The 13226-nt window shown below is 44.7% G+C and overlaps 1 long non-coding RNA gene across 1 annotated transcript in view; it reads right to left on the bottom strand.

Moving 5' to 3' along the window:
* Positions 1–1990: 1990 nt before the first annotated feature.
* LOC144369159 (uncharacterized) overlaps positions 1991–13226 on the bottom strand; it is a 72404-nt gene continuing 61168 nt past the window's right edge. Inside the window, exons 3-7 of the long non-coding RNA XR_013428629.1 lie at positions 10149–10275; positions 9694–9821; positions 8605–8729; positions 3899–7097; positions 1991–3782 (exon numbers count right to left, since the gene is read on the bottom strand). This is a non-coding gene — a long non-coding RNA (uncharacterized LOC144369159). The remainder of the gene's footprint in view (positions 3783–3898; positions 7098–8604; positions 8730–9693; positions 9822–10148; positions 10276–13226) is intronic.

A 13226-nucleotide genomic window follows, 5' to 3' on the forward strand; every position in this document is an offset into this window, starting at 1 on the left:
TACCTTTAACTGCCTGTGCTTGGGATCTCATGGCTCTTCCAGAGACTCCATCCTCATCTGGTAAATAGGAAAATAACACCAAGTGTCCCCATCCTCTCTAATCACTCACATTTCTTCCAGGGAAGCAAAGAGGGCCCAGGAGACCATGCATCTTTCAGACCTGAATGAACCTTGGTTTCCACTCACACAACCTTTCCAGGAGCAGTGGGAAGAGAAAAATACAAACGATCTGACTGGCGGCCTCTGGGGGAAGCTGCTGTACCCCAGGGGGAGGGTGGCAGAGGAGGCTGTGAGGTTTCTGACAGGGATGGAACCACTGTGGTAACCTGCATGGCCTTGCAGACAGTCCCACACTGCAGCCTCCCCAGGCTCCTGGCTGTGATGGGAGGGTGAAGGCTGTCCCTGACCCACTGCCACTGAACTGGACTGGGATGCCACTGGCCCTGCTGGATGCACCCTAGATGAGGCATCTGGGAGCCTGCCCAGGCCTCTGCTGGTACCAGAAAAAGGAGCTGACAACAATCTGACTGGCCCTGCAGGTGAGGGTGGCTCTTTCCCCTGGAAACAAAGCCATGAGCGTGTAGTCTGTGTCAGCACAGTTTCTCCTGTGGTCCCTGAGATGTAAAGAGAACAGAAAGGTCACCTGTGCAGTCTAGGTCATACCCCAGTCTCCACAGTAGAGCCAGGACCCTGCAGCAACCAGAGCTTGAATCAGTGGGCTTGCTACACAGAGGTGCCAGGACACAGGACCCAAGCACAATGAAAGAGTTTTCACAGGTGTGTAGAACCATCCCATGATCCATCACCTGGGAGCCAGAGTAACAGGAGGCAGAGGAGCTGACTGGGGGCTGCCATGGCTCCCTCTGGGTCCCATCGGAGGCAAAACTTCCCAGAGCCCTGGTCACCATGTCCCAGCAACATGAAGTCATCCACGTTCCTGAGATTTACTAAATGAGCAACTTTAGCTACCAGGGAAAACTTGTAAAGGACACTATATGTACATCTATTGAAAGGAAAGGGGAGTGTATCTGTGAAAATGTTTTTCCAATTTGAAAAGTGACAGATGGCCCAGATGACAATGTCATGAAGTGACCTGGTTCAACTCTGCTGGGGTGGGAGAGGCTTCAAGTACCAGCTGTGCCTTCAAAGCTCAGAAACAGAGAATGGTGTAACCAAGTGTCTCTGTCAGGACAGATACAGGGACCAGCTACAGGGCCCAGTCACAGAGCTGACACTACCTGCCACAGATCTCTGGCTGAACTTGTAGTGTTCTGTAATCCACTGAAGCTCAGGCCTCAGACCTGAGCTCAGGCAAAGATAACTCTCTTGTTCTAGGTCAAATAACTCTCTTGTTCTAGCCTGAAGTAACTGTGGTCATGTGGACACCAGGCAGCACTGCCCCATGTGACTCTGCATGGATGGCCTCATGTTGCTTGGACATGATGAGCAGGAAATGGCAAGAACTCTGGTGTCCAGAGAAAACCATGCTCTTCAGAGGTTGGCTGCAGACCTACAGCAACTGACGGGCCTGTCACATTGAAAAGATGTTGGGGCCCAGATATCTTATGGCTGCTGCTTCCTCTCCTTCAGAAGAAGGACAAGGCATTGCTCCTTGCTCCTCTAATCACTGAGAAGAAAGATCAGTGCTGGCTGGGCTCTGTGCAGAGCTGAGATGGCACCCTCCGTGCTGGGTGAGCTGCACCAACCACTCATCAGCTACCTGGGAAGCCTGTCTGTGCTGAGGGGTCCAGAGCAGGACACTCTGTAGCAGGCTTGTGCTGTGACCCAGGAGCCCTGCTGTGTGGCCATGGGGCCCAGCACATTGCTAGGGGTAGGGGTGTTTGTACTAGATGAGGACAGTGTGTGTGTCTCTGACAAGTCCCCAATAAGAGTTACAGCAGAGACCTGCAGAGCACTAGAGAAGAGCAGGCCAATCCCAAGAAATAAAACAGAAGGAAAGAAAAAAAGGAAGGAAGGAAGGAAGGAAGGAAGGAAGGAAGGAAGGAAGGAAGGAAGGAAGGAAAAAGGGAGGGAGGAAGAATGACTACTGACTGTTCTAAAAGCAGCTCCAAGGCATCCCTGAGCCCTGGCACCATGCCCTGGGCACTGAGTGACTGAGCTGCTCACCACAGGGGAGTGTGGGACTCAGCACAGGGCAGCACCAACTGGGCCCAGCTCTGCTTACATTAAGATGGAAGTGGTACATTGAGATTGGACTTGAGGAGATGCAGAGGCTCCACTTAACACACACACAGTGTCCCAGGGTCCCAAGAGCCTTCCCTTTCCTTATAGCATAACTTGACCCCTGTGACCTCATTGATGTTACACATATGTTTATGCCAGAGGGAAAGAAGCTAGACTGTACTCAAATGGCACAAAGAAGGTGCACTGCCTTCCCGGTGCAGCCATGGTAATGGGGACAACTGACTTATTACTTGAGGTTAGCAGATGTCTGAGCAGAGCACATGGTCATAACCTTGATGTGGACAGAGGAGTGATCTGAGCCCAAGATGTGAGCATTGTTTTCTGGGGTCTGTGCAAGGCTGGTGAGCATGGCCCCTGTTAAGAGCAACAATACTCCAGAGCTCCAGAGGCTGCAGCTTGTGCTAAACCCACCTGCCTGCAGAAGCCAGGAGACTCCAGTTTCAAAACTATTGCAGTGACGGTCTCCTGCTTCTTACTAAATGGCTCATAGAAGTTCACCTGGGAGTGTATCAGGACCCAGGAAACTTGATGGACACGTGTCAAAAGCAGATGATAAGTTGCCACCAGAGAAGGTAAGGTAAGATTGGGAGCCCTCAGAGGATGAGTAGGTAGAACTGTTGTGGGTCCTGCCCAGGCCAAGGTACCACAGAGAAGAGGCACTGGCACCTGCTATGGGATGCCTGGGGAAGAGGAGGGTTCAAGGATAAACCAGCACAGTGAGCTGATATTGCTGTTGCTGTAGGCACCAGAGATTGGTCCCAGGGGCACTTAACCACTGATCCACACCCCAGCACCTTTTCTGTTTTCTATGCTGCATGTGAGATTCTCAACAGTTGTGTGCACATTATTGTCTGTGCTGTAGTTTGGGTGAGTGTCCCTGAGGAGCTCCTGGGCTAGTGCCGGAATCCACAGGCTCCACCTTCCCTCAGAGGAGCTGTGGTTTTTGAAAGTTGTGACTTAGACTGTAATTCCATGTATTTCAAATCTGAGGAAGGAATCCAAACTGACCCAGAGAGCTGGATCCTCCCGTAAAGTGACAGTCACTCACTAAACCTGGAGGAAATGGTCATGTCTCACCTGTTGGGGCTGAGAAGGAAAGAGGGTGGGGTGCAGAGGAGCCTCCCTGGCCCTTCCTACCACAGTCTACTAGAGACCTCCAGAGCCTGGTGCCCCTGAGCAGTGCCCTCAGCAGGTGGAGGCAGCAGGAGGAGCAGCTGGGGCAGCCCAGCCTCACACTTCTGCTCCCTGGGAGGTTTTTGTCATGGCCTGTGTCACTGTGGGAGGGGAACTGTAGCCTTGTACACAGTAATAAGTGGCAGTGTCTTCAGGCTCCAGGCTGCTGATGGTGAGAGTGTAATCTGTCCCAGATCCACTGCCACTGAACCTCGAGGGGACCCCAGATTGCAGATTGGATGCCTTATATATCAGGGGTTTAGGAGCTTGCCCTGGCTTCTGTTGATGCCAAGCTAACCCACTGTTAATATTCTGACTGGCCCTGCAGGTGATGGTGACTCTGTCTCCTGGAGATGCAGACAGGGAGGATGGAGACTGGGTCATCATGATGTCACATCTGGCCCCTGACATTGGAAACATAATTATCCTTAATTAATCATGTTTCAGGAGGACTTCCCTGAAGAGCCAGGCAGCACTGACCACTGGGCTGAGCACACCCCCCAGAGTTGTCCCCCCTTACCTGGGAGGCAGAGCAGCAGGAGCCCCAGGAGCTGAGCAGGGGCCCTCATGGCCATGCTGTGTCCTGACTGGGACTGACTCCTGCACAGGGTGTGAGCAGCCTCTTAAGAAGTCCTCAGGGCAGTGGGCTGTGCTGTGGGCACATGCAAATCAGCAGGGCTGGGCAGGGCTGGGCAGGGCTGGGCAGGGCTGGGCACAGCTGCAGGGCTGGCTTTTCTCAGTCACTCATCACTGGCCGAGCATCCCCAGTGATCTCAGCTGAGACCAGTACAGCACAAATGGGTATGCAGAGAGCTTGTTTCTCCCTGGGGTCATTTTGTAACAAAAGATATTTTAGAGACTATTTTCAAAATGAGAAATGCACGGAAAGGTTTCTATAAATTAAGCATTTCATGGTGGTTTTTAAATGGTGATGGAGAATTTATTTTTTTGTAGAGAACACACAGTATAGTCTTGGCAGAGAGCTGGTGGGGCTTTAACTTACTCCAAAATGACCCTGATTGGTAAGAACTCTGTGTTGTCTGTGCATATCTGTGACTTTAAAGTGGTTTCTTCTCTTTAAATTAGATAATTTTTCAGAAACATGTTCAGTGCATTAAAAGCTATTTGAAATAGCTGTCATTCATTATGAGGGCCAGTGAAAAGTCCAGCAGATGCTCAAACATGACTCTTGGTGAGTGTGTCACTCGCCGTCCCTGTCACCTGTAGCTGCAGATCTCTTTGGAGCTCGGGGGCTGAATGGCTGCAGCTCATCCTTGACTTGGGCTCTCCCCTATTCTGTCCCTTTCTGACATGTGGCATTGCTTCCCAGAGATCACCATCACAAAGGGCTGGTTATTGAGGCCAGGCCTGGTAACTAAGTGACAGCCACTGCTACCCAGTGCATTTCCCTGATATGCACCATGGATGCCCCCTTCTGCTCTTCCCTGCAGCAGTGAGGGGCAGCTCATCCTGACCCAGGCTCCACCTCCTGTGGGCCTCTCCAGGAGATTCTCAGCCTCCTGTGCAGCAAGCACAGATGCCCATGGAGGAGAAATTGGACCCAGGTGAACTTGGGCACAGATTCAAACAGCTCCTGTGTCACCTCTGTGCCTTTGCTTTAGACGTCCATCCCAGCTCAGCAGCAGGGGAAGTGGAGCCAGCTGTGTCTTCAGCATCCACACCCTGGCAGCTGGGGACCAGGGGTCTCCCTGCTGAATACAGGCTGAGGGGTCTGGCTGCAGTACCATGGGCTGAGCACACACCTGCTGCCTTTCCAGGGGCCTGAACTACAGGGAGCCTTGCTAGAAAGCAGCCCAGGCAGAGCCAATTCCAACAAGCTCTGTTCAAGTTTGAAAGTCTTTCCCCATTTTTCTGACTTTATTGGCAGTCCTTGCTGGTGCATTGTCCTTTGATGCCACACTGTGTTTGTGCTGATTCCCTAGGGACACCTATGCTCAGTCTGCTCTCTGAGGCTCAGGAGGCAGCTGTGCTGCACACAAGGCAGACACAGGGCCTGGGCTGACCACTCCCAGGACAGTTCCAGAGGGCAATGGCAGGAGAGGCACACATCCCAGCCCCTCAGCTCAGCTGGAGTCACCAGGGGCATTTTCTCTGTTTCCATGTGGGCTTGAGCTGCCACCATCCTCAGCAGTGTGGCTCGTAATGGAGTGACTGCATAGTCCTCTTTGTCCTGGGACACAACCCAGGAGAGAAACAGATCCTATTCCTGCAGGGCATCCCTGGTCCGAGATCTCACCTCTCCTCCTCTATTATTAAGAAAATTCCAGAAATATTTATTTTCCTTTACCAATGTCTCCTAGATTGGATTTATGGAGTGATTCCTTTCTGTTTGTCCAAGATCAGAGCAGTCTTTATCAAATATCTGTGCAACATGAGGGCCAGTGTAGATGCAGTGAAATCAAATCACCAGCTTTTAAATCCTCAAGCCAGAGGACCCCGAGTCACATTTTATTCTAGTCTCTTTATAGATTGGCCTTGTGACAGCCAACACTGAAGGGGAAGTGACAATGAGGAGGATGATGCCGTGATGGAGGAAGGGGCAAGGATCAGGGATTGGGAGCATCTTGGAGGAGGAAAGGCAGACTAAGATTCTCTCCTCGGGAGCCTCCAGATGGAACACCGCCTGACAGAGCCTGTGACCTCCAGAACCGTGGGCTCCATGTGTGCTGTGTGGAGCCCGAGAGGTCCTGGGATATGTTGCAACAGCTGCAGGCAACTCAGGAGGAGAGAGAGGGCCTTGCCAACCCTGAGTGGGTGGCTGTCCTCTCTGCTCCCAGTATTCCCATGTTTTTGTCACCTGGTGTTGGTTTTGACAAGAGACAGATACAGTTTCACTGAAGAAGAGCTATCCCCAGAGTTTTTCTTAGGAAGACAATCTCATGGGCAAAGCCCCTTGATTACACTTGTTGCATTGTGGGTAAGTGACACTAAAGGGGAACCCACAGCACTTGAGCAAGGAGGAGACTCTTGTCTATGTGCTTGGGTTTCTTGGTATTTTGTATTGGCGGTAGGGTTAAGACTCACAGGACCCCATCTGAGGGCACATCACTCAGTGGCGCCTCCTCTGAATTCACCAGGCAAGTCACCGTCACTGCACACAGGGCTGCACAGTCCTCAGAGCTGTGGCCCTGCCCTCTCACACATCCTGGCCCACTGATGACCCTTAGTTCTGACCCCATCCATGAGTCCTCAGGGAACTGTCATCATTGCCAGGTTGTGGTCATTAGAGATCACAAAGTGAAATTAAAAATGCTCATAAATTGCTGATGGGGAGACTTGGCCCAGTGAGTACAGAGCCCCAGCAGTCCTGGGCCTGAGCTGGGCACAGCTCCCAAGATTTAGGGTCCCTCCTGGGCAGGACATAGATACTTCCTCAGGGCTTCTGAGATCTGGCCTCTGGGCTTTATTTTAAAAGTCAAGTTTGTTCGCATTCTCATGGCAAGTAGATGTCACAACAACGTGTGGGATTTTGGGTCTGTGGACCCAGTGTCTTGACTGTGGATTCCTTCTTTCACATTTTTAAAAAATACTTTTATTTGTAGCTAGACACGATATCTTTATTTTATCTTTATGTGGTGCTGAGGATCGAACTCAGTGCCTTCCACATTCAAGGTGAGCGTTCTTCCTTTGAGCCACATCCCCAGCTCTCTTTCACATTCCTGAAGCTGATCTTCTTCCATCTGTCACTGGGCAGGATTCTGTAGGAAATGCAAATGATTTGTGGAACAAGTTAAGGAGAGAAGACTAACATTTCACAAGAAATTCATACAGATACCCTTACACAATTTTTAAACCTAATGGATATGAACCATTAGGATTTTAAATGGACTTGCCATGATCCAAACTCTTGATATAAAACCATTTCAAATATACTTTCTGTCCCCAATGGGAAGCAGAATCTTAGGTTTCTATCGCTGCATTCTGTGTATCACACTGTGTTCTGACATGTGACTGAAATGACCCATTGTTACATCAGATGTAAATTTGGAGCACTTCTTCAAATAGACCTGTTGAAAGCAAACCATCTGTATCCATTTACAAGTAAAATAAAATCAAATTCAATTCCATGTAATGATGATGTCATGAAAATAATCCACTTTTATATTTTCTTTTAGCAAAAGATTAAAATTCTCATCTTGAAAACTGTTGAAGATATTTATAAAATTCCTAAAATTTGAGGTAAAAAATAAAAACCTCTATCTTTCCTGTGCTACATGGTGTATACTTGTTCTTCATTATTCAGTTTCTGCCCTTTATTTTCAAAACTCACAATAAGAATGGGGTGAACTGCCTTTTCAATCAGTGAACAGTAACTGGGGCAAATAAAATATGTTGGATTAGGATCTATATCTGCCTTGATTGTGCTCAAAAGGCAAACATTGCTATAAATAATCCACTTCTTCCTTCTCTAAGGATTGGTGTATCATATGATTTCCTAAACATGTTCATCAAAAGGGTAGATGGTAAAGTTGATGTGAGAAATTAGGTCAGTGAGAAAATGGAATTTCTGAATATTACTAAATATGAGAAAAATAACAGCCCACCATTCATTTCCAGCAGGTACTGGACTCCTGTTCCATTGATCTGCACCAATGACCTGCTTGTCATGTGGAGTAATTTCTCAACAACTGTGGGCAAATGAGGAAGAGTTGGGCTGAGCTGTCACTCAGCTCTGCCTGTCACGCCTCTCTCCTCCTGCTGCTCCTCCATTCAGGGCAGCTGCAGAATAGAAGCCTGAATATGTGAATCATGAGCTGTCAGCCTGTTCCCTGAGTTCCTCAGCATCTTCCTCTCACGCAGACTCAAAAAAAACTGTTGTTAGACAAGCAGCACATATAGCTTTCAACAGATCTGTTTCAAGTAGTGCTCCAAATTTGCATCTGATATAATAAGGAGCCATGTCAGTCACATGTCAGAACACAGTGTGATAGAAAGAATGCAGTAATAGAAACCTAAGATCCTGCTTCCTGTTGGGGACATAAAGTATATTTGCTGAGTCACCATAGCAAAGAAATTTTTGTTTGGGGCTGCACACTGTGGGAGGAGCTTGTGTACCTTGCCTGCAGTAATACACTCCAGCGTCCTCAGCCTCCTCCCTGCTGATTCTCAGTGCAAAATCTGTCCCTGACCCACTAACGCTGAACTCATCTGGGACCCTAGAGAATTGGTTGGAAACTTTGTAGATGAGAAGCTTTGGAGACTTGCCTGGCTTCTGAAGAAACTAACACAAATAGGTGTTTCCATTACTATGTAGGAGATGGCAGGGGGCTGTCCAGGGGTGACAGGCTTGGAGACAGGAGTCTGGGTCATAACAACATTGCCACTGGATCCTGAAAAGATGACAGAAAAGCAAGGTTACGTACCAATACTGTGATCAATATTCATTATTTTCAGTCTGCTACTTATTTCAATATTTTCTGATGCATGCCAGGAAAAAATAAACCTACAAAAATAATTTGCTATTTTATATATAAGTCACAAAGTGCTATTTGTTATTCATGATTTTCATTAGAACACTGGTTATTGTTGAGTGGATGCTAATGCTAAAAATATCAAATAATTTTCTGATTCATACCAAGAAAACATAAACCTGTAAGAAATAATTTGCTATTTTATATATAAGTCACAATGTGTTCTGTGTTATCCAAGATCTCCATTAGGGCATTGGTCATTGTTAAGTGGATCCTAATTCTAACAGGAAAAGTATGAAATACCATTCCATGGAACACAAAATACTTGCCTCTACTGCAAAGAAAGAATAAATATGACAAGAAATGGGACCCTTCTACCCCATTCTCCTTTCCTAAATCCCTCAGCCTCAGCAGGGACCCAGAGCATCAGCAGCCCCAGGAGCTGAGCAGGGCACAGCAGAAGGTTAAGTTGAGCAGCCCTGGTGAGCCAAGGCCAGATTAGAGCTGAGCGTTTTCTCAGATTTGTAAGAAAGAGCCTTCCTGTGGGACAGTATGCAAATCCCATGGTGGATGCAGTGGGGTGAGACAACCTGCTGGATGAAGTGGGAGGAGACAGCAGGACAGGCCCTCCTCTGTGTACAAGGTGACATAAAACATCTCTTGCTGGTACATAGATACAGATTAAGTCAGTTTGTTTGTGGAAATATGGAAGAACCATGTGACAGCACCTGGTTAGAACATGGTCACATGATTTTGGAGCTGCCACTCTAAGACAGCAAGTCCCAGACAGTGCAGGGTGTCTAGGATTAATCTGAGAGCTGAATGCTGTCCAGCTTGTTTTGCTCCCAGGTAATGTGGAAAAGGACACAGCTCTCATACTCACAAGTCTGATGGGGGAAGCCTCCAGATGCAAAGGTGGTCTTGAGCCAGTAGAAGACTCTTTCATCTGCATCCCAGCTACAGTGCTGGAGAATGTTAGATACAGGTTTTGGAAGCTGCTTTCCATGGAACCTAAAATCCACAAAAGCATTCTTTTGAAGGTCATGACAAGGATAAAAGCATGAGTCTGTCTCTTGCACATCGAAAGCTGAAAGCCCCATTTAAGTAAGAGGAAAAGAAGATATAATTCCATGCCTTAGGTAATAGATATGAAATTCCTTGTGGTGAGTTGTTACGATTTGATGTATTTCCCATCATAACTTCCTTAACAAATAACAGATAACCCACAGGTGTTTATTAGTAAAAGAACTTCTCAATTTACTGGTACAGAATGAAAAATCAAAGAAAAAAAGTTTTTTAAATAAGTGGTGTTAAGAAAAACTCTGGTAACAGTCTTACATTCTATCTGGTCCTGCAGAACCAGGTCCTTCAGGATTCTGCTCCTTGTCACTGTGTGAGGTCACTCATCTCTCCTCTGGCCTGTCTGGGGAGCAACAGCCTTAAATCAAGATGCAAGGGAGATTCCCTGTAAGAAAAGAACAACAATTGCATCCTAGGCAGTAGAGTCTTGGGGCACCCTGTGCCAGCACTGACATTTTCCTAGGCCTTCATTTAAAAACGGTGCCTGCTCAGGGATCATTCTACCATGTGGCTAGTCACCTCAATAGGGAAGCAACTTCACCTTTCATCATTTGTTATCGATACACTTAATATTGAATTCAACAGGTCATGGAAAATGGCTTCTACATAAAAAGGGGAGTCACAATCCTGGAAGAAAAAAACAAATCCTGGGAAATGGAAAGATGAGTTAGAACCACAAAGTAATCTTAGATAATTTAACCCAAAGTCATATTCAATCGCTAAAACAAACAAACAAATGAAATTGTACACATGATTTCACAAAAATGAAGATTGTTTTTAATATATTTTGGGAAAATGTACCAAACTAAGACTCTTTAACAAGGCTCGAACAGATAATTGACAAAAAATAATATTTACCTTTAAGGTTAGACATCATGGGAAGAATATGGATTTTCTTCTGTAGATATTAATCTCTCTGCTAAGCCTAGCTCACCCACACCAAACTGCAGTGAAGCAATATTCCATTTACTACCTAATTATTCAGTGTCTTACAAGTTCTCTTCCTGGTCTCCTAAGATTCCATGTCAGTTTACATTTTTGAGGACACAGGCCTCTGTCCTCCAAAGAAGGTGTCTATAAATATGGTTCACTTGTGAGATGAGGAATAGAGAACCCAAAAAGATTTTGAAGACTGTGAATTTCAATGTTTTAAACTGTACTTAAAGCTTCTTTTAAGTTTTCCTCATAAAAATTTATAGAATATGCCAAGAAGATACAAGAAAAAGGTTTTGCTTTTTTATTTTAGATAAGACATTGAGACTGTAACATGAACAGTTTCATACTTATTCCTTCTCCTTTCATACTGAAGTCCAAGAATCTACAAAAGAGTTGTATGAATTTTCAATAAGGGAAATTCAAGATACTCAGAAAACTTAAGATAAAATTCATCCATTTAATATTATTTGTCAATCAAATGTTTCCTTCCTTTTTTTCCATAGTAAGAAAAAAACAAAAATTAAGAGCAAGAAAGATACAAGAAATGAATGAATTATTTAGTGCCTAATTTTTGTCTTATGACAACAATCAATGCAGCACAACTGCTGGAGGGTGGCCCTCCGCCTTAAGGAAGCAGACCTCACAGTAGTGAACTTCACTTTCTCTTCTGTTTCCTGTTCAAGAGCTAAGAATAACCCAGTGTTGAAATGCATTTCAAAGTGTCAACTACCTTCAACCTTCAGAGGATCTAGATATTTGAACGCTGGCTCATCAAAACACCTCCAAGCAAAATAATTATGAAGAATCAGCAATACATATAAAATAACATAAGCAGGCATGCTCCTAGAGAAAGCATGTGGGAAATCTCCTTCATGTTGGCATTAGTAATAATTGTTTTTTATGTCACATCAAAAGCTAAAATAACAAAATCAAAAATAAGCAAATGAGGGGCTGGGGATGTGGCTCAAGTGGTAGTGCGCTCGCCTGGCATGCGTTCGGCCTGGGTTCGATCCTCAACACCACACACAAACAAAGATGTGTCTGCCGAAAACTAAAAAAATAAATATTAAAAAATTCTCTCTCTCTCTCTCTGTCTCTCTCTCTCTCCAAAATATAACCAAATGGGACTGCAGCAACCTAGGATGCTTCATCACAGAAAAGAAGCTATTGACAGAATAAAAGGATAGCCCATGGAATGGTAGAAAATATTTGTAAACCATATAACTAATAATGGGTTAATATCCAAAATATATGAGGAACTAACACAACTACATGGACAACAAAAAGAAAGCAAAACAAAAATCATTAATCCAACTGAAAATTATGAAAATGACCAAAAAATATACTTGTGAATTATACATCAATAAAACAAATTAAAAATTAAAAGATTCCATCTTCACAGTATTGGCATAAACACAGACACCCAGCTGTAAGATCCAGAGTTCACAAAGAAAACTTCACATTTAAGGTTTAATGATGCTCAGCCAGGGACACAGTTGAATGGGAGAGAGGACAATCTTTTCAGTAAAGTGTGTAGGGAAAATCAGATACTAAAAATGAATTAAGTTGAATACTTAACTTGATCCATGAATAAACAAATAACTCAAAATCATACAAAAAAATCATTGACCTAAGAGTAAGAGCAAAAACTGAAAAAGAAAATACAGGGAAATGTTTCATGACATTGGATTTGGCAGTTATTTCTTGGATTGACACTAAAACCAGCATCATTAAGAGTAAAAATTAGTTAAAAACATACGTGCATCAGAGAGTCTCAAAAACTCTTATCAACAGAGTGAAAAGGCAACCCACTGAATGGGAGAAAGTATTTGTAAGTCACATGGATGAAATTGCTAATTCTTTTTGTTCCTTTTGACTCATTTCTCCTTAGCATTCTCAATATCCTCTCCATATGTCAATCTCATACCTTGTAGAATTTTCATAATTCTATCAAGCCTTGAACTTTCTAATGATTTTTTTCATGTTGTATTTCACCTCATTCTGATAGGTCTCCAGCTTTCTGCTCCAGCTAAACAGTCTTCCACTATTTAGAGCAACTGTTGTGTCTTCTTCAACAGATATTTCAAACATTGCATGTCTCCTGTTATAGTCTCTTATATTTATACATATAATTTATACACACATCTTATATTTATACTTCTAATTATTTGAAATATAGTTTTACTGAACTATTTCCTCTCCCAGTTTTCAAGGCTTTTAGCATTTTTCTGGGTACATTTTATACTTCTTTAAAAGTAGTATGTCTGTAAATATGCCACCTTTAGTAGATGTTCATATAACATAAGGGCATAGTTTGGTCTTCAAACACAGAAAAGGCACACTGTATAAATTGAAGAAATATGAATTGTACAAACAAGCATTTTTTGTATATTCATCTTT

This window comes from Ictidomys tridecemlineatus, chromosome 12 (assembly GCF_052094955.1).
Source record: "Ictidomys tridecemlineatus isolate mIctTri1 chromosome 12, mIctTri1.hap1, whole genome shotgun sequence".
NCBI lineage: Eukaryota > Metazoa > Chordata > Mammalia > Rodentia > Sciuridae > Ictidomys > Ictidomys tridecemlineatus.